Source organism: Neopelma chrysocephalum, unplaced genomic scaffold (assembly GCF_003984885.1).
Source record: "Neopelma chrysocephalum unplaced genomic scaffold, ASM398488v2 Primary Assembly neopelma1_24, whole genome shotgun sequence".
Taxonomy (NCBI): Eukaryota; Metazoa; Chordata; class Aves; order Passeriformes; family Pipridae; genus Neopelma; species Neopelma chrysocephalum.
This window is the reverse complement of record NW_020897693.1, coordinates 12,260,606-12,285,134: the sequence shown is the minus strand read 5'-3', so window position 1 is coordinate 12,285,134 and position 24,529 is coordinate 12,260,606. Positions and strand designations below refer to the sequence as shown.

General features: G+C 42.3%; 1 long non-coding RNA gene across 4 annotated transcripts in view; it reads right to left on the bottom strand.

Moving 5' to 3' along the window:
• Positions 1-1,918: 1,918 nt before the first annotated feature.
• LOC113977664 overlaps positions 1,919-24,529 on the bottom strand; it is a 69,474-nt gene continuing 46,863 nt past the window's right edge. For all 4 annotated transcript variants that reach the window (XR_003537393.1, XR_003537394.1, XR_003537395.1 and 1 more), the window contains exons 3-4: positions 11,087-11,190; positions 1,919-2,160 (exon numbers count right to left, since the gene is read on the bottom strand). This is a non-coding gene — a long non-coding RNA (uncharacterized LOC113977664). The remainder of the gene's footprint in view (positions 2,161-11,086; positions 11,191-24,529) is intronic.

Sequence of the window (24,529 nt, the reverse complement as noted above, 5' to 3'; positions counted from 1 at the left end):
GAGGAAGCTCATCTCAATTCAGTCCTGCCCCAGGAAGGAGACGAACAGAAGCGTTAGACAGAAAAGAGAAGCAGCAGCACCAGCACATGCTCCTCTGTTTTGCCGTCAGCCCCATGGGTCTGCAGGGCTGACCCATGCACCATGGGGCTCACATAAGAGCTCAGTTCATGGCAGCTCAGGACTTTACTAGTTTGGGTGTATCCATCTGCAAATACCTAGCTGCTTATAAAGCCTCCCAGCTGAAATGTAAAAGCCTGTGTTAGGTAGTCCAGGAGCATGGCAGCCGCTAAAGACCAAAGGTTTTCCTTCAGACAACTTGGCATCACCATGTCTTTTTTGTTGCAGGCCCAAACCTCATTTCAATTTTCCAAGAGTAGGACCTTCTATTTAATATTGCCTCAACCTGCTCCCCTCTCAGGCCCTCCTCCTTCTTAGCTTTTAAGAAGCAATTATTAAACTTTTGTTTAGTCTTGGGAAAAGCTGAAACAGTGTGAATTTATTCACCAAGGAGACGTGCACGCTGTGTACCCTGGCTGTTACTGAATTGCAGTTGTGACACAGGCTGCCATCTGCCTTTGGAAAACTTCCAGGGATGCCTGGCATCCTTTGGGTGCAATGTGAGTGTGCCCTAGAAAGCAGATACCAAACAAAAGCAGGAGCCCGGTCAGGCTCCGCCTCTTCTCTCCACCATTGATTGTACCAAAGCATATTACAATTTAACCCCTCTAACTATTAAAGTTACATTTAATAAAGAATTTGAGAGCAGAGCTCATTTAATTGTGGTGAGAAGCTGCTCTAACACAGGCACAATGCTACAGATACATGGGAATGTTATATTCAGAAATATAACATTCAAAAACACACGTAGCACAGAAATGCTTATGACTTAGGTGGCTGGGCACCGAAAGGACAGGTGAAGAGTTGCATCCCCTTCCCTTTGCTACAGATTCAGGCCAAAGAGCACAAGCTTGTGGCTTCAGGACTAATTAAGGTACTTGTGAACCAGCAATTAAAGGCAGATGCTTATACTAGGTTTTTTGCTGTTGGCTTTTAGAAATATGTCTGCTAGGAGAAAGTGGTCAGCCTTCCCTATTACTGTTTACTTCTTTCCCTGATGGGCAGTTGAGGGCACAGACAGCAAAAATTTCTTCTGAGAAGGGGTATTTGTTTATACTACTCTACACTCATCCTTCAGAGCAATGGATAATCCCCACTTTTATCTTTTTAAGTTTTGCAAGTTATGGAAATACATGATACACCAGCCCTTGGAAAACCCTGTCCAGGGCTTGGTTTACAGATGTCTCCAAGAGAAACAATCACACAATTGTAATGGGTATAGGCTGGGAAAACATGTTCCTCTTGTTTCCTTCATCAGTTATTGCTCTGGCCTGCTTCTTGCTAATATCAGGATGAAGGCTTATTTTAAACTTAGAAGGCTCTAAGCAGAAATAAAAGCTCTAGAATTTTTCTTTTAATTTTACTTTTAATACAACGTTGAAGAGAAATAAAGGACCTGAAAAATTGCAGCTTAAGAAAACCTTTACCTGGCTGGGCTCTCTCTCTCTCTAAGAAAGCTTTGTTTAATGGCACTAGCATAGGGTGCATAAAGGTTGCTTTCAGGCCTTCCTCCTTGCCTGGTGGAGAACACTGTATGAGATGGGAGCTGTGTGAGAAGGGACATGTCTATGAGATGTTTTGTGGGGGGTTTTGCCTTTGAAAAAGAGCCTCTTGGCTCTGATCTTGTGTCAGCTTGCATTTAATTCCTCTCACGTGAAAGCAAACCACAGAACAACTGACGCAAAGTTGCCACACAGGGTTTTATCTTCATGTGCTTGTGTCCCGGCCCACTAGAGGCGGCGCGCAGTATTCACAGATGTTGTACTGGGATGGTTTTGTGGTCCTCTGTGGTTTCTTTTTTCTCTGGCTGCCTGAGGGGAAAGAGCATGTTTCTCATCCTCCTTGGCTGTAACAGAAGTGGAGGCAAGAGTGACTCCTGTGGCTGGCGTTGTTCTCCCTCTGTGATCGGCTTTCTGCCTGCCTCACAAACAGCAGATGTAAGGAGAGCTCCAGGCTGCACGAGATGCACTGGAGGCACTAGAGGCACAAGTGGAGTATCGATTGCTGTAGCTGATGATGTCTGTGACCTGGGAGAGCCACCACCTATTAGGGAGGTAAAGCATGCAGACAAGTTTTAAACAACAATCTGGCTTTGAGGTGATTCAGAACAGTATCTGCAGCTTTGTCAAGTTAAAATTACAAGGTTCATCAGGTCTCGGGCTTCAGGACTTCAAGTCATCCACAAGCTGGAGGCAGGAAAAATGTCCCTTTGAGGAAGCTGCATCTTCCTTCAAAGCAGCCTGAGCTATGGGTCCTGCTGGCAGGATGGTACCCCACCTGACCCATTGGTCTGCTCGGAACAGAAGCTGGACTTTTGACGAGCTGTGAAGCAAAACCGTCCTTTCCTCCTGATACACAGCATAGGCTGATGTCAGGGGAAGCTCCTGGAAAGTCTGTGATTTCCCAATACCACTCTTGGTGGCAGGCTGTGCGAAGATGTCTGGTAAGCCAGTGCCTGAGCCTCATCTCCTATCTCCCTCTCCCACTCTGTCATGCCAAGTACAATCAGGGCTCAGTCGTGCTGCTGCTTTTGGATTAACACTTGTCTTGTTTGGTTTTGGCATCTTTTCACACCGCTACATTTCTTTATCAGCCCATGTTCACCCCTCTCAGTGCAAAGTATTTCACAGCCTTAGAAACTCAACTATCTTCATGTTCACTGCACATGGATACCGCAAAATAGCCTTTATCTGTGGCAACTCCTGCCAGCTCGCTGTGCAGGAACCGGTGTGTGAAGCAGCACCACACAGCAGGGCTTGCTGACTAGCAGTGGCAAATAGCACACTGCATGTACATGCCTCTGCTCCAATTGCTTCCCTGCTGTTAGTCTTCTTATATCCTTGAAGGGTAGAGAGGTATCAAATGATAAGTACAACCTTACATTTGTATAGGTTGTATTATAAATCAACTTCAACCAAATGCTTTCTAAGGAAAGAGGAAATAAGGAACGCTTTGCATCCTTAAATCTCTTTGTTTTGCCGGAAGATTTCATTATTTAAGGCTTAATGAAAGAAGGGGGTGAAGGCTGTCAGCCAGCAGAGCCCTCTTGGCTAGCATTCAGCTTCCAGTGCCTTAAAGAGATTTTATGTGGCCATCGGGAGAGTGTCAGTTCCTATTGTAGTTATACCCAAAGCCTGGCAAGGAGGGATAGAGAGGAGGGGAGTGCCTGGGAGCTCAAGGAGTGCACACAGGCTTAAGTGAGTCCTGCAGCACTGTAAGTTCAGGATCCAGAGCTTCACCCAAGGGCACTGAACTCACAGTGAACTCCTCAAATGCTATCAACACCACTGGGGTTGCTCTTGCTGCACTGGGCTGCAAGCACGATCTCCTCTTCCATTGCTATAGGAAGACAATACAGAGTCAATGTACAATATGGTCTTTTTTTGCATTCCAATAAAATGGATGATTAAGAAGCATAAGGTTTAGACAAACCCCTTGCTCGGGCCCACTCAGACTGCAAGAGCAAAAGCCAAGTGATACCGTGATGGGAGCAGAAATGTTTAAACCACATCGCAAGCTCGTTACTGGGTCTATTTTAGCAGTATTTCTCCCTGTTTCAACTTCTGTCATCAAGGATATGTGCTGGCACACTTTATTCATTGTCTCCCTGAACAGATGAGTCTTCAACTTTGCACCAGTGTCAGAGTGTCTGGTGAGTTCAGAGAGCATAATAAGCTGAAAGCCAGCACCTCTGGTCAACCAGCCTGTAGAAACTAGAAGCACATGGGTTCTCAGTGCAGAGCCAGAAAACACACCAAAAAAAAAAAAAGAGAGAGAGAGAGAAAGCCCCAAGATTTGCAAGTTTTTTGAAGTAATTTCTATGAAAAAGCTTGTTTTGCCCTCAAGAGTAAGTCCACTCAAAATAATCATGATGTTCCTAATACTTCAGTCTGATGGGCCCTTAACATCCTTCTGAAAACAGTCCAACTGAAGTGACGCACTACCATTCATTATCTAGGACACGCAAATCAACTTATGCTTTGTAAAATCTATATTATGAAGTAAAAGCTCAATGCAAACAAAGCCAAAATAGTAGCTATCATTGGGGTTGAGATGGTGGTGGTAGTGGTGTTCATTTGTTTTTAAAGAGAAAAAAGGTTATCTTTACTTTCCAAGCCAGAGGAATGGCAAGTGTCAAAAATGGATAGTTCTTCAGGATACCAAAAGCACCTAAATGCACACACAGGAATATCTGTACAGGCAGGCAGAATTACCTTACTGATATTGGTATTTAGTAACTCAGGCACAGACTAAAAAATAAAGAAATACAAGAAAAAAAGGAAAGAAGAATTACAGCCCCCTCTCAGAAAAGAAATTTTATATCCTGGTCTCCATCTGCTGAAGATTGTTGGGAATCTCTCTAGTCTTTCTTTGGGAAATGCCCCATGATAACTTTAACTGAGAAAAGACTGAATAAAATGAGTCTGGACATCAGAATCTGGCCTTTCATCCTGCAATTTGATCTACTGTCTCTTGTCCCATGTGTCCCATCTTGGCACCAAGAGAGGTCTGCTTAAGGGCAGCCATCTGTCTGCTCCAGCTAACTGTAGCACAGGAACTGCAATTATCAACATTTGCATTCCCCAAATTCCTTTGCCGATCTCCACCGGGATGGTATTATAGTTATTCTTTGTTTGCAAATATACATACTTTATCAGACTAATTAGCTGGGAACTACATTTAAACTGAAGCCACATGACAAAATCTTGAGGTTTTTTTAAGCAATCATGTTATGATAAAATGACCTTTGCTCTGTAACCCTTGGGCACAAGTGACTTGTGCTCAACAGATGGACAGAGGGATAAAGGCTAAATGTGAAATCAACACGAAAGCTTACAGAGTAATGTGGGTTACTGTAAAACCACTTTCCTAAAAAGCTGCTTATGCTCTTGGTTCCATTGTACAAAGAGACACAGAGATCAATGCTGGAATTAACTCGAAGGCCAGTGTCATTCTAAGAAGTGGCAAAAATGTTTTTAAACCTTCTACAAATAACATACCGTGTTCTTCATGTGTTAATTTTTTAGCAGCCCGGATGCTGCTTCCATGTGACTGCTTTTCTGTGCAACTTGTGTGATTAAGAACTGAGCAAATTTATTGGGGTAATTTTTAAATTAAGCCCTTAAGTATCTGACTAATTTTGAATTCAGTGTGACTTAATCTCATGCTTTACTCTAAGTACCTGCTTAAGCATATGGCTGAAGTAGGGCTTAGCCAAGATTGGTTGATCTTTGCCATACCCAGAAAGGTAAAAACCGCACTGGCCATTCCCCTCTGGTCATGGTGAAATTAGAAATGTGCAGCAAAACACTGAAAGAAAAGCCTATTGCTAATAATTTACACTTGCCCAAAAGGGTATTTTCATCCCACACAAAGTTTGCCACATTGCATTGCTGTTTCTGACACTGATAGGCTGCCAGTTGAAGAGGTGCTCATTCACTCAGGAACAATTAATTGGTGACACTGGCAATTATGTCTGTATTGATCACCTCAGCTTTCAGGTTCATTCAAGGGTAAGCAATAATGATATCACACCATGCTCTCTAGTTATGACAGGACTTGATTTGTGGTCTTTACCAAAATGAATTTGAGTTCAAATCAACAGTCTTGAGAAGCTAAATGAGCAGAGAGGCTCATAAGATCTGCAGAGAGGTGGTGAAAATCTTCATTGCAGTGTTCACATTCCGTGCATGTGTTGCGGTTTAACCCCAAACGGCAGCTAAGACTCATGCAGCTGCTCACTCACTCCCCTCAGGTGGGATGGGGGATAGAATTGGAAGGGTAAAAGTGGGAAATTCATTCAGCAAATGTTCATCCATCTCCAGGAAAGCAGGGCTCTGTCATATGTAATGGTTACTTGGGAAGACAAACGACATCAAACATCACCTCCTTCCTTCTTCTTCTACGGTATGGAACATCCTTTTGGCTAGTTTGGATCTGCTGTCTTTGCTATGCTCCCTCACAGTTCTTGTGTACCTACTTATTGGCAGAGCGTGGGAAACTGAAAAGGCCTTGGCTCTGTGTAAGCACTGCTCAGCAATAAAGAAAACATCCCTGTATTATCAACACTGTTTCCAGCACAAATCCAAACATAGCCCCAATGCCAGCTACTATGAAGAAAATTAACTCTATCCCAGCCAAAACCAGCACAGTGTGTTTGCAAGTTTAAGGTGGTTTTTTTAGTGGCAATATTTAGAAGAAATGCTCTTTTTTAGCAGAAAGACAAAAATATATGTACCTACATGAAAGACTGCAATGGTATAATGGAATGGTTAAGATCTGTATGCCTAAACGAAGTTGTTATGGTACCATCTGTGGGCCAGAACCACTGCACACTGACAGTGGCCAAGCTTACTATGGCCAAGTGTGAATTACAGGGTACAGACAGATTCATTTAAAAAGTGGCATCACTGTTTTTCTTTCAGATTCTCCTCCTTGGTATTGTCTACACTGTGAGCCTAACACAGCAGCAAAGAAATGTGGAGAGGAGCTTGGTGGCTGTTCTGCTGAGAGAACACCATTGCACTAAGCCCAGGCTGAGGACTCCTGCGGGCAGCGGTCAGCTCTGTCCCATGCTTGCACAGCTCCAGCACACTGCAGTTGGGGTTAATGAACAGGTTTCCGTGGTCCTATGATAACAGCAATAACCTGAATGATAAAACCTGATCATTGATCCTGAAAAGAGGAGAGCAGGCCACTTGAGGCTGTTATCTGCCTCCCTGGCTTATTCAGTATTTCAGCAAGCAGTGCAATGCAGGCCAGGTCAAATCAAATCATAATTCAGTCCAAATCTGAATAATGCACCAGCAGCACAGTCTAAGAACATAATGGAAACAGTGTGATTTTCATGCTCAAGGTCTAAGACAGCACTGTGTAGCCTATGGGGACCTGCTGTGGCAATCAGGAAATATTATGGGATGGAAACCAATACAATGAGTAAACCAGACATCCTGGACTTGGTCTGTGTAAGTCATTGCACTGTATTTAATGTACTTGCTGCTTTCAGTTTATAAGGTGATCTAGACAGTATTAAACAGTAAAAAAAATTAGGAACTTGCCCTGAGAATATTGCTGTGCCTCTTTACTGATAACTGATTTTTACAGAGTGTTTCCAGATCATAGTCTTTAGTGTTAAGCAAATTTTGATGTAGAGGAAGCTGAGTTGTTTGATCCTGGATTGAAAAACATTATTTTCAAAATCTATCACGATATCACAAAGCTAAACCTAATGAGGAAAAAAAAAATCACAATCAGGCAGATGACAAAAACCAACCAAACCCACAAAATGCTGCAGTATACCCAACAGGCTGTGATACAATCTGGCATTGCAAGGAGAGAGGGGAAGATTCCCCCCCCGAAGATTCCCATATAACTTCAGGTTATCCTAGAAACTGAAGTGAGAAGCAGCAGTATAGAAAGTTGTTAAACTGTGCATTATATGCAAACCAATTCACCATTCCTGTAGGATTACTGCTTGACTTCAAAAGATGGACATAGAGCTTGGCTCTGCCCATCAGCTGCTTTAAACAGTAAGTGAAGGGTATAAACAAGGTATGTACTGACCCTTGCAAAGCAAATGGGAGAAAGCCTGAATAATCTCCATGTGTATAATCGTCACTGCAAAGTTGGGGCAGTACTTATTACACAACATATGCATTCCAGCTGTAATATATGTCTGCAATGTAATTCACCCACCTAACATACAGACAGGAAATAAGGTCTTTTCAGTGTCTGAGTGTAACAAGATAAAGCTGCTCAGTTTAACCTTATCAACACCAGAGCAAAAAGAAGCCCAGATAACTGTTCACATGCTTAAGGCATCTTGCTCCATCAGGATTTGAACTGAACCTAGCTGATGGATGTTTTTATGTTTCGGTAAGGGAGTAAAATGGCAGGTCCAGAGCCAGCTTCTGATGGTGAGATATTCTGTAGTCAAACAGAATAAACCTGTCTACTAGCCACAGCTCAGCACTGCTTGGCCTCACACCTTAAACAGAGAGCATGATCATTTATCAGGTTTAGTCTTTTCATAAACTAGAGAAAAACTCTCATCAAACGTATCCATGATGCTTAAAGGATGCTTAAAGGGGCACCCAAGAAACTGTCCTGACAAGTGGTTCTGCTGGCTACATAGAACTAATCCTTTCAAATAGTTTTACTGAGCCAAGGAACATAAGCAAATGAAACTCACAGCTTGCACACTGGCAGCATTCCTGTGCGAGTGGGACATGATAAGAACTAAGGGGTCCAACCAGAAAATGCTCTCTGGCACAGCACTTGAAAAGACAACAAGGCAATGAACCCCATGGGATTACATTTAGAAAGCCAATTTACAAGGTTTGCAAGTAAGATTTGCAGGGCTGGACTCCAATGATACAAGCGTCCCTTTAATTTCAAAGCTCATCTGATGCCCCAAAAGAGGGGAAGTTAGCCTGGAACCTCCTGAGACTCTCAGGAGATGGAGCAAGGAAGGTAAAAGTGACCATGACCACTGCACCTACCCAGAACTTTACACCTAGGGAGTGCTCCCTCTATCAATCCCTGCTGTGGGAGATAGTAAGTGGGACCGCTCCCTGGCCTGTCACATTTCACCTATACATGGATGATTTCCTCCCCCACTCTCTGTACCAGCTTACCCTTGAGAAAGAGGGAGAGGATTGCCTTCTGGCCCACCCTGGAGGGCTTGTGTCATTACCAGGCACTTTATCATGAGAGCTTGTGATGGGGCTGGTCTTTGGTCCTCCATCCAGCCTCCCCTCTGCTGCCACCAGTGCAGAAACAGATAGCGATGCAAAGTGACCCCCTGCAGATATGGCTGGGAGACCATGGCTTTTTGGCTTCTTCTCAGATGGGTCACTTCACTTTGCATAATCCTTTTACAAGACAGACTTGGAAATTGTAGGAGTATGCTGAGTTATTACACAGTAATTCCAGCAGCATCTTTCGGGATATACTAAAATAAATTGTTAACTATACCCCTGGTCTTGAAAGACCATTTCTACCTCATACCATTTATTAATCTCAGCTGCACTGAATTATTAAACTGAAATCCTCAATTACCTCCATCACTAAAAATACCAGCATGGCTTTTAGATCTATATTTCTACCTTTTACTGTAATGCATTCTTCATTTTAATTACTGGCATCATATTGGTAAAGGCCAGTACCTTATCTTTGCAGGGTATTTGTCAATGTAAAAAAAAGGTTGACAAGTGCATAAATCATCAGATGTGACAAGCAGTGAATTCCTGAAGGAGAATTATGTGGAAAAAAGATTGTGTTATCTAGGTGAACCAAAGACCTGTCAAAGTGAAGCAACAGGGGAAACATCATCTGCTTTTCCTGCCACAGGTGTACATTGTGCAAGACACTATTCTGGTGTTCATTGTTTTCCATGAAAGGAAAAGAGATCTTTTTCAAGAGTGGGTTTGTGGACTAAAAGGATAAGAAGAGCTCCCAGATAAAATTCCTAAATGAAGAAATCAAGATTGCATCTAATCAAAACCACAGAAGACATCCAAACAACAATCCCAACCCAAAGTAAGACTCGGCTGTCTAATGACCCCTAACAATGAACTACTGCAGTCCTCCTATTGCCATTACCTTTTCTGATTCAAAGAACAGACTCTTTGCCATGAAAATCCCATCTTCAGGGTCTGTCAGTGGTCTAGCTGGTGGAGGCCCACCATACAAACTCCTCTGTACCAGTACACAGGAGCTATACCTCACTCAGGAATGTTAGAAGTGTCATCAGTGTGGCCCAATTCACTTCAGAGCATCCCACTGACCTGCCAGCTGGTCAGGGCAACTAGAAATGTCTCCTTAGGAAAGCAAAGGGTTGGTTGTGACAAGAGGTTGCCAGCTCTGCTTGCTTTTCTCTAACCAGAAGAGACACTTTAAAAAAAGACAGCACACACTGTCAGGCAAAACACTGGTGTTTGTAAACCGATGTCCTAACCTTGGCTGTTAGCCCATGCTGAAGCCTCTCATGCTACATTTTCATTTTTGCTACCCTGGTCAGCTGCCTGTGCTGAAGTTGTTCCTCCGCCTTGATGTGTGGACACACTTGCACACCAGCCATGACACCTCACAGATTTAAGGTATGGGTACTGTCTTGGAGGAAAGCTGGCCTTAGGTTCCCATGTAATTCCTGTCAGCTGATGACCAAGAATATTTATTCCCAGCATTCAGGTCAGAGCACATGTGAGGAGACAGTAAAATGCCCAGTACTACATCCTCAGTATCCTAAAGTGAAACACAGTAATGGGCTTTCTTCTTCAGGGAACAGCAATGTATCCAGTCATCATATTTTTAAATTCACTTCCACCTAGTAAAAAAGAGTAATTCTTTTTCTGTCTAGTTTCTTTCTTACATGTGTGCTTTCAGCTTCATTACTTGTAAAAAACCTGAGACCAACAATAACTTCAGCAAATAAAGTAGAAAATGCAGGGACATCTTTGGAAACCACACTGGATTTTTTCCTTACAAAACAAATAATGCATTACATCATATCTCTCATTCGTCTTCTAACCCTTTCAATAAGAAAAGACAAACACAAGCCAACATCTGATTGGGTCAAAACCTTTTAACCGACAGCATATGTGGTTGTGATATAAAGGTGATATGGAAAGTAGTTTTCTGGGACCTCTAACACCAGAAGGATGCTCTGGAGATGATTTATATAAAGGCCCTGTTAGTTTTTCAAGCTAATCTAGTGCCAGCTGGATACATAGGAGTAAGCACCCCTGAGGACGAACCATTATTGTAATCTGCAGAGCAAGAATAGGACAGGATGGGAAAAACAACTTTCTCTTGTGCCACTCCCAACCAGCTTCAGTTTTGACCTAGGAGCTACATCGTTCAGGTATGAGAAGGAATCTTAAACATTCACCTCTCTGGAGTTACTGGATTTCCTCCATCATCTGTGCCCTTCAAGGGTAGATCTGGAAGATTCACTAAATCAGCTTACCTGTTGCCTTGTTTATTTAGCATCAGGTGGAGAGACTAAATTTTGATAAACAGATATAATCATGTTTCCTCAAATTCTTAAACTCCAGCTCTGGCTCTTCTCTTCTACAGGAAAAAAAACCAAACAAAGAGGAGAAAAGAAATAGACCTTGTCCCACATACATGGACAGTCCTCTCCACCCACCAATGCAATGGGCACTACACAGAAAGGGTGTCCTCCAGTGAACTGCTTTTAATTTACTGCATGAGGGTTAACATCAGAGTCACACTGAGGAACCAGCTACCAGAGCTGCTCTGAACACTATCAGAAACGCCTTCTTTTGCTGGGTAGATGTGCCTCTTATATGCCTGGTACCCATGGTATGCTCATGAAAGCCCTGTGTTTTTATACCGTGCTCTCTTGTCCAGTGTCTGCATTTCTATATTGTTCTGATGAAAGCTTCAGATGATGAAATATCTGCAGACACAAAGTAGGGGTGAATTTTCAAGGACAATCAGTTGATGATTCAATACAGAAAGATCCCTCTTTGCGATTTATAATGCTATTGAAGAAGGTGAATTTCATTTTTATTAATGAAAATGGCTCTTAGTGTTTATATATGCATTAACTATCTCACTCATTTTCAATAGTAACTATTGCACTACAGGAGTAGAGGGACTACCTCATCTTCCAGACCTTGCTTCTGGTACAACAAAACTACTTGGGACCTTAACATAACGTACTTGGTCAACTCTTTTCAGTTTATATCCCATCACCTCCAAAAGCCCCATCTTTCATTCTGTGCTGCTGGTGTTAGAGCCCACTGCAGTCCTCAGAAGTGGTTCTCTGCTATTCAGTGCAGTTGGCTTTTGAATGAAACATGAGGGTTTTTAGCACCTCAGGAGGCTGAGCATGCTTTAGCAGCCCAGCTCCAGCCTTACACACAAGGACTGCCCTTTAATTCCACTTAAATAAATTCAGTGTTGTTGGTTTTGCCCCTGCTCAAAAGGAGCTTAGTGGGAAAGTCAAAACAGATCTCAGCCAAAGGGAAAAAATAATAAAGCAAGCCCATAAATTAAGTCAAGCAAGTGTATCCTAGGAACAAGAGAGCGCTCATGCAGATGAGGCAAACCATGCCATGCACAGAAAGCAAATCCCCACTGCTGGTCCTCCCTCATGCCATTCCAAAGAAGCAAATCTCTGTGCGAAGTGTTTGAGAGCATTCTGGAAACAGAGGGGCCCTGGAAAAATAGTTAAGAAATAAATTCCACTGTTCGATGGCATTTGTTCCAAAGGAGACAAAGTGTCTTTTGTGAAGCATGCCCACCAGAAGCCTTGCAGAGTTTGAACTGCGTCCACAGCCCGCACTGGTATTAGACCTAAAGCGAGATCTTATTGTTCAACCAAAACAGATTAAAAAATCTGACTAATCAACTAGGGCTGAGCTTCCAGGATATGAATCAACATAATTATAAATTTTAAAAATCTATTAGCATTATTATCGCAAGAAGAGTACAACAGAAAGCAAGAAGGGGTAAGGTGCTTAAACACAGTGAGGAGATTATCCCTAGACTCCAACAATAAGCCCCTGCTCATTCATCATACGAAGTTATATCAAGTCTGTAGTATTGTCTGCTAACTAGAATGTATTAGATAAGGATGAGATTTTTAGGGGGAAGTAAGCCCTTTCCAAAAATCCCTTTCAGTTCTGAAGGGTTTGGAAACCTAGCTAATGTAACATCTTACAAAACCCTCAGCAAAACACCTTCATGTTTACTTTCTTTGCTCTGAAACTCTGAGAAGTCAACAAAGACAGATCACACTGCCCTATGTGTCGTGTGAGATGCTGTGGGATTGCAGTGTAAAAGCCAAGTCCAGGCTGATTTACACATATTGCCAGGGCAGGAAGAGCTTCATCAGCAGTGGTCCCAGAAAAAAGGCAGATCACTGGAAGCATCTGATCCTCCTTTGGTAAGTGAAGTGCAAGATGCCTATAAAGTCTCCCTTGCAGCCAAAATCACTGTCTCAGCAGGGTCCATTAGCAGAGGGTGCATTGTCATCACTGTCTTGCCTTTCTCCTGGGAAAGAGAAATGGAAGGGAAAGGATGAGCTCTGTAAGCAAAACAAAGTAGAGAATGGGAAAGAGCTGAGAGACCAATTAAGCCCCGCACACATGTAGGCTGCCTGCATGGCAGCTGACCTACAAAGGATATTCAGTGTCGACAAAGGGCTGCACATTGAAATGATAAAGTAACCGGATGCAAAAGCAATGCAGCATTAAGATGTGTTGAGGGGGGGTAGATTACCCTCACATTAACTCTGTTATAAAGAGATGACCAATGCCGCATAAATCAAAGCAGATATATTGCCATAAACACCCAGATTCAACTCCGTTGTCTTGAGTATGCTTGGTAATAGTTTCCAACACTTTAAATGCAAAATAAGAAAGCAGTTTCCAGAAAAATTCTTTTATTGTATTTGCAATTATGCAGCTGGGTGAAGTTGGAAGAAAACTTTCTCTGGAAAATCCAGTTCACCCACCACCCCATGGAAGACAGAGCTTAAGTAGGCCATTACCACCTTGCAAGTGCTGGGGAATGAGTCTGTTTTGTTCCTTCTTCTACAAACATTCCTGCTTTTTCCTGCTGGGAAGAAGGCAGTGAGTGACAGCTGGGAATGGAGTAAAAGAGACAAATGTGGGCTTGAAAACTCACAGTTCTGTGTTTGGCTTGTTTGCAAGTGAGCACTGAAGCGTGTCCCTAGACAGACACATCATGGTGAGTGAAAAGAGCTCTTTTAAGCATAATAATCTTTTATAGTCTATCATATGAGAAGTAATGTGAGTTCAGATGAATGATTTTTCAACCTATTACACTGGCAGTAGCATACTTTCCCATCTTCCCCTTATTAAGAAACACTTCCACTCCTGCTTCCTCCTCTCAAGCCAGGGATATTGGAAGGATGAACCCTCCAAGACTGTTTACTTCCATGGAGATCTTTAATAAAAATGCAATGACTGGAAACTGTAAAGATAGAGCAGTCTGAGGAACAGGAAATTTAAAGAGTCAAATATGCAAAACTCCTTGAGATGCTGCCAAGGCAACAATTTCAGAAGGAAAACAATGCTGAGTAACACAGTTTCCCCTAATAGCTGCAAGTCATTCAGCAACCCTGAATTAAGCTCACACCTCTGCTGTCTCTGCATGGCTTCACAAGAGAGGAATGAAATCCTTTATCAGCAGGACCAAAAAATCCTCAAAAGAGGATAAATATTAGAAGGCCACAAAATCAGGAACCTTTCAGCTGCCCTGCAATGATTAATAGGCTCACACATCTCCCTATGCCCTGGCTCAGCCATGCTGAGCTAATGTTTGAGAATTTCATAATCTGAGCAGCCCCTTTGCTTTCAAAGACATAGCCTCGGCTGTCCAGTGATTTGTCCAAGAGACAGTTAAAATGAGTTTGGTTTCTTCTTTCCTTCCCCTCTTTCTTGAAAACATCCTTAAGGCAGGGTTATTGCACAGGGCACTACCTAATCGCTGTATTCAGTAACACATTGTACAATGAAATATAGAACAACTGGATCTTCACACTAAGGAGAAGATTAGAGGGAGAAATCTGTTACAAACAAACAGGACTAGCAACACAAGTGGCTGATGGGCTGATAATAAAGAATACTGCATTACTGCTAGGAATGATTCAGCAGCAAAAAACCAAACCAAACCAAACCAAAAACACAAACAAACAAACAAACAAAAACCACCAGGGAGAAAAGTAGCACACACAGACACTGGACATCAGTAGGAGCCTCCCAGAGTGGCATCCTGGCTTCAGCAGCCTGCATGAACCCATGGACCAGCAAACGTGCACATCTACATGCTTAACTAAGACATGCAGGAGAAAGAAAATGGAAACTAAAAGAAGTAAGAAAGGTGCTTGTAAGGACAGTGTCTTAGTTAACATCTGAGAAGTGGGCTGACCAATACCTTTCGAGCTACAAGTGTAGTTGCAATTTGTACCCTTGAAATCAATTTCTAATTTGTAATGACAAATTCATTTGGGTTTTTTGATGCCTCAATTTGGAGTCATTGAAACATGCTGTTGACGCAGCCCTGGAAGCTGATGCCTCGTTAAGCCTTAAAACAGGCACCATCTCCCCCTCTGCAAGAAAGTTCTGTCAAGGAGAGTTGGGTCAGGTATCCAGGACCTTTCAGTTCTTAGTCTCTCCTGGGACAGCTACCAAGAACTGATAAATGTCACCCAGAGTGCTGGTACAATGGCTATCTGCCTAATAATCCACCAGGGACTTTGATGGTAAAAATCAAAAGTTCTGCAAAACAGATATTGTCCATCTTTCAGTCCCTTCCATTCATGCAAGCTATGGGTAAAACAAGCTGTCTCTGTGTGACGACAAAACCCTTCAAAGCAGTTTCCCTTAGAACACTGGTCTTGCTGAGAAAGTCTTTTCAAATCACTACAAAAAACATAAGGTGAGATACTGAAGCATCTTGCTACCCTGCCCTCCAAGTTTCCACAACCTGTCCTGTCCACTCTGTCCTCAGGGCATCTGGGGACACAAGGCATGGAAACCAGACAGCTCTGCCTTTGCAGTTTTGCTGGGCTTTTTGGCAGAAGATTTAGGAGCACATTAGCAAAGTCCCAACACAGCACTAGAGACAGGGCAAGCACCCTCATTTCCACTTTGTAGCAAAAGGGACCAAAGTGACAGATCAACTGACCTTCTAAGGCCACAAACCATGTCAGTGGCACAGCTCAGGCTCTGCTGTCCCGGCAAGCAGCTCACTCCTCTTCAGTAAGCTGCAGAGCTCAGGAGAGATCAAGACCCAAGAGGTGTCTTAGTCCACTGTGGGTGATCGTGTGGGGCTACACCACAATACGTTCTGGGTAAGGGACAGTCATACGGTGCACAGAAAATATTGATTGCACACCCATATATATGTTCAGATCAATATCTCTGTGCAGCATGCTCCTGCTGCTGCAAAAAAACTCCCCAGGGTATTCAAAACCGTTCATATCTAGTAACTGCGCACAGAAAGAGTGCTAATTGCTGTTCCACTCGCCAGTTACAGTCACTACTGCTGTAGAAAGTACATTCAACATGAAGCGAATTCATGTTTAGAGCACAGAGCTGCTTCCAGAAACCTGCTGCATTTTAATTACCATCTGGATATATGTGGGATCCTCTGTTTTACAACAACGCTACCATTTCAGTTGCCTTTCCCACTCCTTTAATATGGAGATTTCTATTGTCAGCTATATCTTTTAAGGACGGTGGCAGCGCTGTGAACAGGTGCTTCGCACACACACTGGCTGCAGGCACGACTGCAACAATAATGAGTGCTGAGTCTAAAGAGGGGTCATGAGCAGTCATGAGGGAAAGCTCAAGGCTTGTCCTCAGCAGTTGTGGTGAGTGGCAGCAGAGCGACTTACTGCTCCACCAGGGAATCTCAGCAAATTGTGTCCACTTTACAGCATGTGCCGAAATTTCCCTGGCATAATTATCTTCCTCAGTGTCTGTCTTGCAGCCCATCCATCATCTGAGAGGCAAGGGGGAGTGGAGAGCAGAAAAACAAACACAAACACTCAACTCACATTTTATGAGTTGGAGTGAGGGCAGAGGGTGCAGTGACAGCACTGTGGGGAGCTTCTCCAGCGGACAGGGGTAGAAAGGAAATGGAAAAGGTAATAGGGCAGTGCTGAGTGAAGGAATGCAGCTGGGGAGACAGAAGGCCAGCTTGGTCATTTGTGAATGAAGCCTTTGTCTTACGAGCTTGGGAAGAGCATCTCAGGGGCCATCACCTCCAAGGCAGCTGGAGTGGAAATTCCCCCATTCGTTTAGCGGCAAGCCTTATTTCAATCAGCTTCTGTGCACTCTCAATTGACAGGCAATCCCGAAGTAGAAGTAACGGACACAGAACCAAAATCTCCCATGCCAGTCACACACTTCAATGCTCATATGACAGTTTCACTTTGGAGACTATGCCTAATAAATCTACCAAACTGCTTTTTGCTAAATCTCAGCCTGGACTAATCTCTTCACTTCTGTCAGACAAGCTGACCTTTCTTACATGGATGTGTGTGTGGCAGCAAGGAAGAAGCTTGAGCAATTTCTTCCAACAATACAAACTTTTGCTTTCCACCTGGCAATTCAAGAAAAGATCACCTCTGGTCTCCCTCTCATCTATTCAGATAAAAACTTTGACCACCAGGGTTAACAGAAATCCGCCCGTGTGCTGGTTCAGCTATATACATATGTAGCACTCCTGAACACACTTGGTTTCCTAGCTTTGGCTTTGTTCAAACACCATGATGTTTGGTACAGTATGACTACAGACCAAAAAAATCAACACAAAGAAGAGGTGAAAAATTCAAAGAGGAAAAGGTATTATTTATCTTTCAGAGAAACCAAGCAGCACCAATGGCCCTGTAGGAAAGAGAGGAGCCTGAGGTTCAGCAATTCCATTTCTACTAAATAATCTGGGACATTTTCAGTGTGATCCTGTTGGAGGCAGCAAAAACACAGATGTCTGAAAGCAGATGAGCTGTTCAAGCAGCGTGTTAACACTTCAAGGAGCTCTCAAAGCTGTACTACACCTTGCATGCAAATAGGAGAGTGGCTGGAATGATAACACGTGTGCCACTTGTCAGGTTGTCGCTGGGAGAGGTATCTTCAAGGACAAGTCAAGAATGAAATCACTTCTTACACCCCCGAATTGCTACTATTATCTACCTCCTCATTTGTCAGGGGTTTCACACTTGCTTTGGAAAATTCAGATTCTGTCACCTTCCCTGATCACAGTATCAGGCATGATTTACCAAGGAAGCCAGATGAATTTCTTCTGAATTCCTTCTTATTTTAGTGTCTAATCAGTATCAGAAAAAAACCTCGAACCACACAAATAGCTGTGTTTATTCTTACTCTGTAGATGAAATGCAATCTTGGTTTCATGCATCACTTACACATCTTTGTGTAAATACATATGATGCACATACGAGAATGCTCCCTGGAAATAAACAGTCACTTTACACAGAAGTACAGAAATGCTATTTTTCCACCCAGGAGCCTGCTGCAAGTATTTTTAAATAGGATAACTTGTTCATCAGCTGTGCTGAAGGGCCCTTATGGAGATCAGGGGTATTAAAACACCATACACAACAGTCCCTCTCCCAGAGACCTGACTCCTAGCAAACAGCCTCGAGAAGAAGCCTGAAAGGGGAATAAACAAAAGGGCCACTTCCGTTTCACAGCATTTGTAGCCAAAGGTAGAGCTGCCTTTGGATAAAATTTCTAATTTCACCTGTCTGTATCTCACTGTCCAAGACTTTGATGCCAGTGGAGCAGGGATGGCTGAGAGGGATGTACAATCCTTGGCTGCTGTAGCTTATTTTCAGTTTGTGCAGTTTCCTTTTTATCTGTGTTGAAAGGGCTGTGGACTAGAAATGTACCCCATTTAGCAGTTGTTTTAGCATGAAGCTCTGGCAGGAGAAGGGCTAAGACAGCAGCTTTTCAGTCTCCACAGCTAAAACACACTGCAATTGTTAACTGGAGTCCGGAGACGGGACTCTATGTCCAAAGTCCCCGTCACTGAACATCCCTCCTTAGCTTTTTCTGTTGTTGATGGCTATTCAGCTGTGTAAATGATCATAGGCAACCTGACTTCCAGAGCTGCTTTTCATTTAGAGGGACAACCTCAAGTGGTAGACTGTCCTAACCATGTTTTATTAACATTCACTTGCCTTCAGAGGTAAGAGCCTGCCCAGCACAAGCAGCAGAGATGGTGAGTGCCTACCAAACATATCTGTATTAGCCTAAACTAGCAACTTATTCATTGCATTGTCCCTATTTTAATTCAGAAAGGAACCGCAAAAAATATGCTTCAACACAAAAACAACAGCATACAAAACACTGCAGCAAAAAAATGAGATAAAATAGGAAAAACATATTAAAGTCATTTGGAATAGCAGCTACAACATGACAGCCTCTTTTTAAGGAAAGAGGAGTGACATGATACACACATTCTTTACATCACTGTATGTGCTCAAGTAAGACCTTGAATTGTCTGATGAATGTATGCTGAGTCTTTGGTTTATAAATGTATCTCATTTCTTTTCTTCCCTGCTCTTCCACTCCAGGCCTATAAAAACTACGGGACCAAACACAATTTCCTCTCCTGGTTTTTATTCACTCTTGAAAATGTAGATTAGAAGCAGGAAGCCAAGGAGACCTTGGGATGATTTTAATTGCCTGCAGCTCCTTTTGGAAAAGAGAAGAATAGACATGCAAATCCTCGATGAAAGACAGATGGATGACTAAGGTCTACCTCATTATAAGCTGCCATAGCAGAAACATGACATGTGGCATCACTCATTTAAGCACACACACAATCTTACCATCTCCTCATAAATACAGCCAATGTTAGAGGCTCTCCACAGGTGGACAGCAAGTTCTTGGTATGAGACTATGATGTGCATGCAGATAGCAGGAAATTAATTAGAACTGGACAATGAGAAAAGAGGGGACGAAAAGGGCGAAGTTCCCAAATGATTAATTTCACAGGTTCAGCAACCATGCCTGCACTCCTGCAATAATGCACCTCCAGTTTGACCAGGAGGAATTCTTCCTGTGACACAGAGCATCTTCACTTTTCCTCATGCTGTGTCTGCTACAACTGCTTTCTTATTATTATCTAGATTTGCAGCTCACTGACAACCAGAAGGATGTTGCAGACTCCTTTCATAAAAAATCACAGGAAGAAGTCAAAGCTAACAGGCTGTCTCCCAGAGGCAACCATCATCTCTCATTTTAAGTTGACATTGTTTTATGCAACCAACCTCTTGTTCCTTGTCCTAAAATTTACAAAGATCTATAAAGCCCTATTTCTCCAGGGTCTGGGTAACCCCTTGCATTTTTTGCATTAGATTGGTTGTTTACTTGTATCTGCCTTTGTGGGTCTGTTCCTTCTGTCGTGTTCTGCTGAGGAGGAGGAACTGCTCGGTGCAGAAGGACAAAGAGGAAGCCAGAGTGGTTGAGACCTCAGTTTGACAGGTTGGCACACACACCAATCAAGAGCAGGAACTATTCTCTACCAAAACTGTCACTGCTGCTAACGCACAAAACATTTCCTTTGAGGGAAGTTTTAGGTAAAAGAGCAAAGTATAGAGATCAATATCTTTGTGATACCACGACTTCTGAAATTCAATTAGACCCTTGACTGAAGGGCTGGCAGTTCAGTAGACATGCAAGCAGCATGTCTGCTTAGTGGTGCTTGTCTAAACCAAGGGTACTGCTTCTCCTTTGGATGCTGCTTCACCAAGCACATGAGGTCAATTGACTGACTCTTTTGGATTGCCAAGGAAAAGTAATTACTCATTGTTTGATTTACAATTAAAAACATTTTATGAATTCATGAAAGAGCAAATGGTTTCACTGTTGTAAGAATAAGCAGTCATATAGTGCCATGTTTAAGTTTTTAAAGAAAGAAGGATACCAATGAAGATATTTGACAGCTCTAAAAAAAGGAACAGGGAAAATAAGTTATATATGGACACTAATGGATTTACAGGAGACATTTCAGCCTCACAAAGTCTCTGCAATTTTTTAATGAGATTTCTGTTCTGCTCCCAGTGGAATAAGCATTGAGAACATACCCAAGTGGTGCTTCATCACGGCAAGCAGCAGAAATAGGAGGCATATGGCAATAGAGACAATGAGAGACAATATAATTTTTCTCAACAAAAAGAATAAAAATGCTACTAAGAAATTACATTCAAACTACTTACAGGGAAAAAAAAGCAAAACCAGACACACCCACAGGAAGAAATTTGTATCCTATTTGACTGTTGTTAGTGCAACTCAAACATAACAGCCAGTGTACTGAATCTACACTTTCCAAAACAGGACCTGGGCAGGAAAGCTGGGCCTTATAATTTGATTAATACACACCCAGAAAGCAGCAAATGGATGTTTGTTGTTATTAATCCCCTAAAGTCAGCTCAAACTTCTGTAGTTTCAGTACACTCCCAGCACTGTTGGATCATTCAGAGTCACAACGAGCAATTTTTAAGATCCAGGACTCATGAACACAGACCCTGGTCCACAGCAAAAGACCATGAATGTGTCACTGCCTAAGAGCTGCCAACAGGGACACTGAAAGAACTGGACCCTACCCCAGCATGTGAAGTGGCCAGCACAACTTTGCACTGTCCTGTGCACTGTGATCCAAGCTATGCAAACCAGTTCAATAGACAGTGCATCAATAGCATGGATCATTAATAATAGTACACAATATGAAAAAGACACTTCATATTGTCTCCTAAGCATTACAAACCCCTAAACTGAGGCTGGATCAGGAGAAATTGAGAGGAAGCAATTCATTTCCCCAGGGAACACAGGACCAGGCTTATGAAAAACCTCTGGACATCACAGGGCTGGGAATCTTGACTTCCCAAGAGTGTCTACAGAGCATCATTATATGATCAAGTGTCCAAATACTGACAGTATGAATATGATGCCAGCTGCTCTGTGCACAGAAAGAAGCCTCAGGTGGGCTTGCTAAGGAGCTGATAGAAGTTTTTGGAAGATACATTACAGGGCAACATGAAAGCATGCTGGAACTGGACTTGCACTGCTGGTGTTCACTGTTCAAGGGGACCAGAGGAGACAAAAGTAATCAAAAGCCCACATTTCTGTTTTTAATACTACTATTTTGATTATTTATTATTGTTTTGGTATGTTAAATAGATGTTCCAGGTAAAGCTTTGCAGACAATATGGATGTTAGATCCTTTTGTGTTGAGATTGGCTACCATCTTTTCAAAGTATTTACAAAATACTACTGAACAGTCAGACTTCTTGACTCTTTCCTATTTGTGTTCTGTGAACCACCACATGGATTCCAAGGCAAACAGTACAATATACCTATACTACTTGATTCTTTTCATATTGTCACAGCATCTCACAACATGACTTCAGAGCCAGTGAAAGCCATCATTCCCCCTGTGCAACCTGTGCAGGAGTGTTTTTAGTCACTGGCATTGAAGCTGCAATAGCACAAGGACCACTGCCACATTTAATGATCTGAAACATCTTTTGTGCCACTCATAAAAGCAGAATCTTCTTGTAAGGGCAGATTCCTTTAAAACAAGCCAGCATCCAGCACAAGCATAAAAGCCTTCAGTTTGTATCACAGATGTATGTAAAAATCCAAAAGTAAAGAGGAGAGACTGGAACAGTCCACAAGGCCCTCAGCTGCACCACTGCCTCATGCGTTCCTCCAGTGGCTCTTTCTGCTTGGCAGCACCATGTAACATTTCAGCACATTGTCCATGTCAAGCTCGTTTGAATTCGTTCTTGCTGCCTGACAGACGTGACCTGCGAGAAGCAGCTGACAAGCAGTCGTTTCATTACCTCATGAAAGACATGTTTTGTCCCATTCTAGCTTAATTTTTCATAAGAACAAGAATATGCTGTTCCAAACGTTGCACTCAGCATCTTGGAATTATGCCTTTTATCAGGGGCATCAGGGCCAGCAGAAAAATGAATTATTACACAAAGACAGTGCCTTTGTCCATTTCTATGGTTTAAAGGAAAAACGCAAGCACTCAACTAACTGACTGATTGGTACTGTTGTTCTTGTAATATCCAGGATCCCGCTATGTTTCTGGAACAGAGACATGACCAAACTGTTCTTCTGAATCAAATGTCAGCCTACTTGATTTCTCAAAATGGTGGGAGTGACAGTGTATAAGATGATGCTGTGCTTGCAGTGGGTTAGAAGTCACTTTATGGTAAACAAAGACATACTAAAGCAAGCTTGTGCTTAAAAATGGCAACAGAAGCATGACTTGAAAATGTTATTTCTTTGGGTTGTTAATTTTTATCTCAAAATTGTTTTTATTTTAAAGTGCTTTGACTGGAAAAGAGGTTGTTGTTTGCTAAAACCTAAATATTTGTTTTTCTTCACAGGAACAATCCCCTGACTTTCTTAAAGCAAACAGTGAACACATTTCTAAGTTCATTTTTCTGCAATCCTGATTCCAAAAACACAGCAGCTGTAGTGGCCCTCTCTGTCAGCTGGACAGATAGGATTGCATTTGCCCTTTCCCCAGCTGCATCACATTGGCATCTTACGCTACAAAATATAGTACAGCTTTTCAAAAAACATATTGCACAAATTAACCCGACCTTTTTCTGCAATAAAATAATTGAATTTTCAGACAAAACAAATGCTGTAAGTCTTATCTGGACCAAACCACAAGCATTAGTGCCTCACTCCTCTCTAAGTTATGAGCCCATTTTCCAGCAAAGTGGATTATGTTTAATCCTTACGTGAATAACCTTGTACTTGGTACCATGCCATTTTACAACATTTCTACTGCATAATCATCAAGGTCAATCAATTCTTCTTGCCCAGTATCTTGATCTTTTATTGATGTGTCTCACAACTTTGTGTTGATCTTTTACTGATGTGTCTCACAACTTTGTGTTGTGAGTAACAGAAAGCTATTTCATTAACTCTCTCTACTTTCTGAGCTGAAGTCATTAATAAAAATATTAAGCAAGATTGGTCCCCAAATCACTCCATGATAAAATCTCAATAACCTTTCTCCAACCTTCCTTCCCTTTACATTATCACTTCCTGCCATATCCTTGTTACCAAGGTGCTTCTTCTACTTTCTAATTCCCCTCTTCTCCAGTTTATCTAACTCCCTGTGAATTGTGCCACAAATAATTTCTGGTTATTGCACTTCTTTGCCCAGATGATCATTTATTTCCTTACTTAAAGGTAACGTATAAATTTGGCAAAATCCCTGAAAACCCTACGTAGTGTTTTGGTCGCTCGCCGAGGTGAAGAGGTGGCACAGGGTGCATATCCTGCAGCAGCACCCCCACTATTGAACAAGGGTGGGAAGGTATTGGCTTGATCAGGTCCAGCCCAATCACTTTTCCCGAACAGAATGGCAAAGCAGTTTCTTAGTTTGGGAGCTTTACTGACATTACATTTAATTGTAACCCATCCTTACTGCATAGTGCATCTCCCCCATCCCCTCATTCTTTCCTTGCTTTGTAATTATTTGATTGCAAGATCTTTTTTCTATTTGCTTTATTTCCCTTTGCTTTGAGTCCAGCTCAAGCCGGTTTTTGACAGTTCTTACTTTCTCTCTAGGGAGCCATGTGAAATTTTCTTCTTAGTTTTAAAGTTTTGTGCTTATTTAAGTTACTTCATTAATTTAGACTTGGGGCCTAAAAATTCTATTTCTGCTTTTCAAAACTTTTTAATGTCAAAAGTGGGAATCGCCCTCTGGGATAAGAGTAATGTTAAAGCTGAGATTGTCCAACAACCATGTTCACTATAGTTTAAACATCCATCCTGAATAAGAATTTTCTAACTTAAATGCCCCAAAGACTGAGAAGAATAGGCAAAACTCCCAGAACAAATCCCAT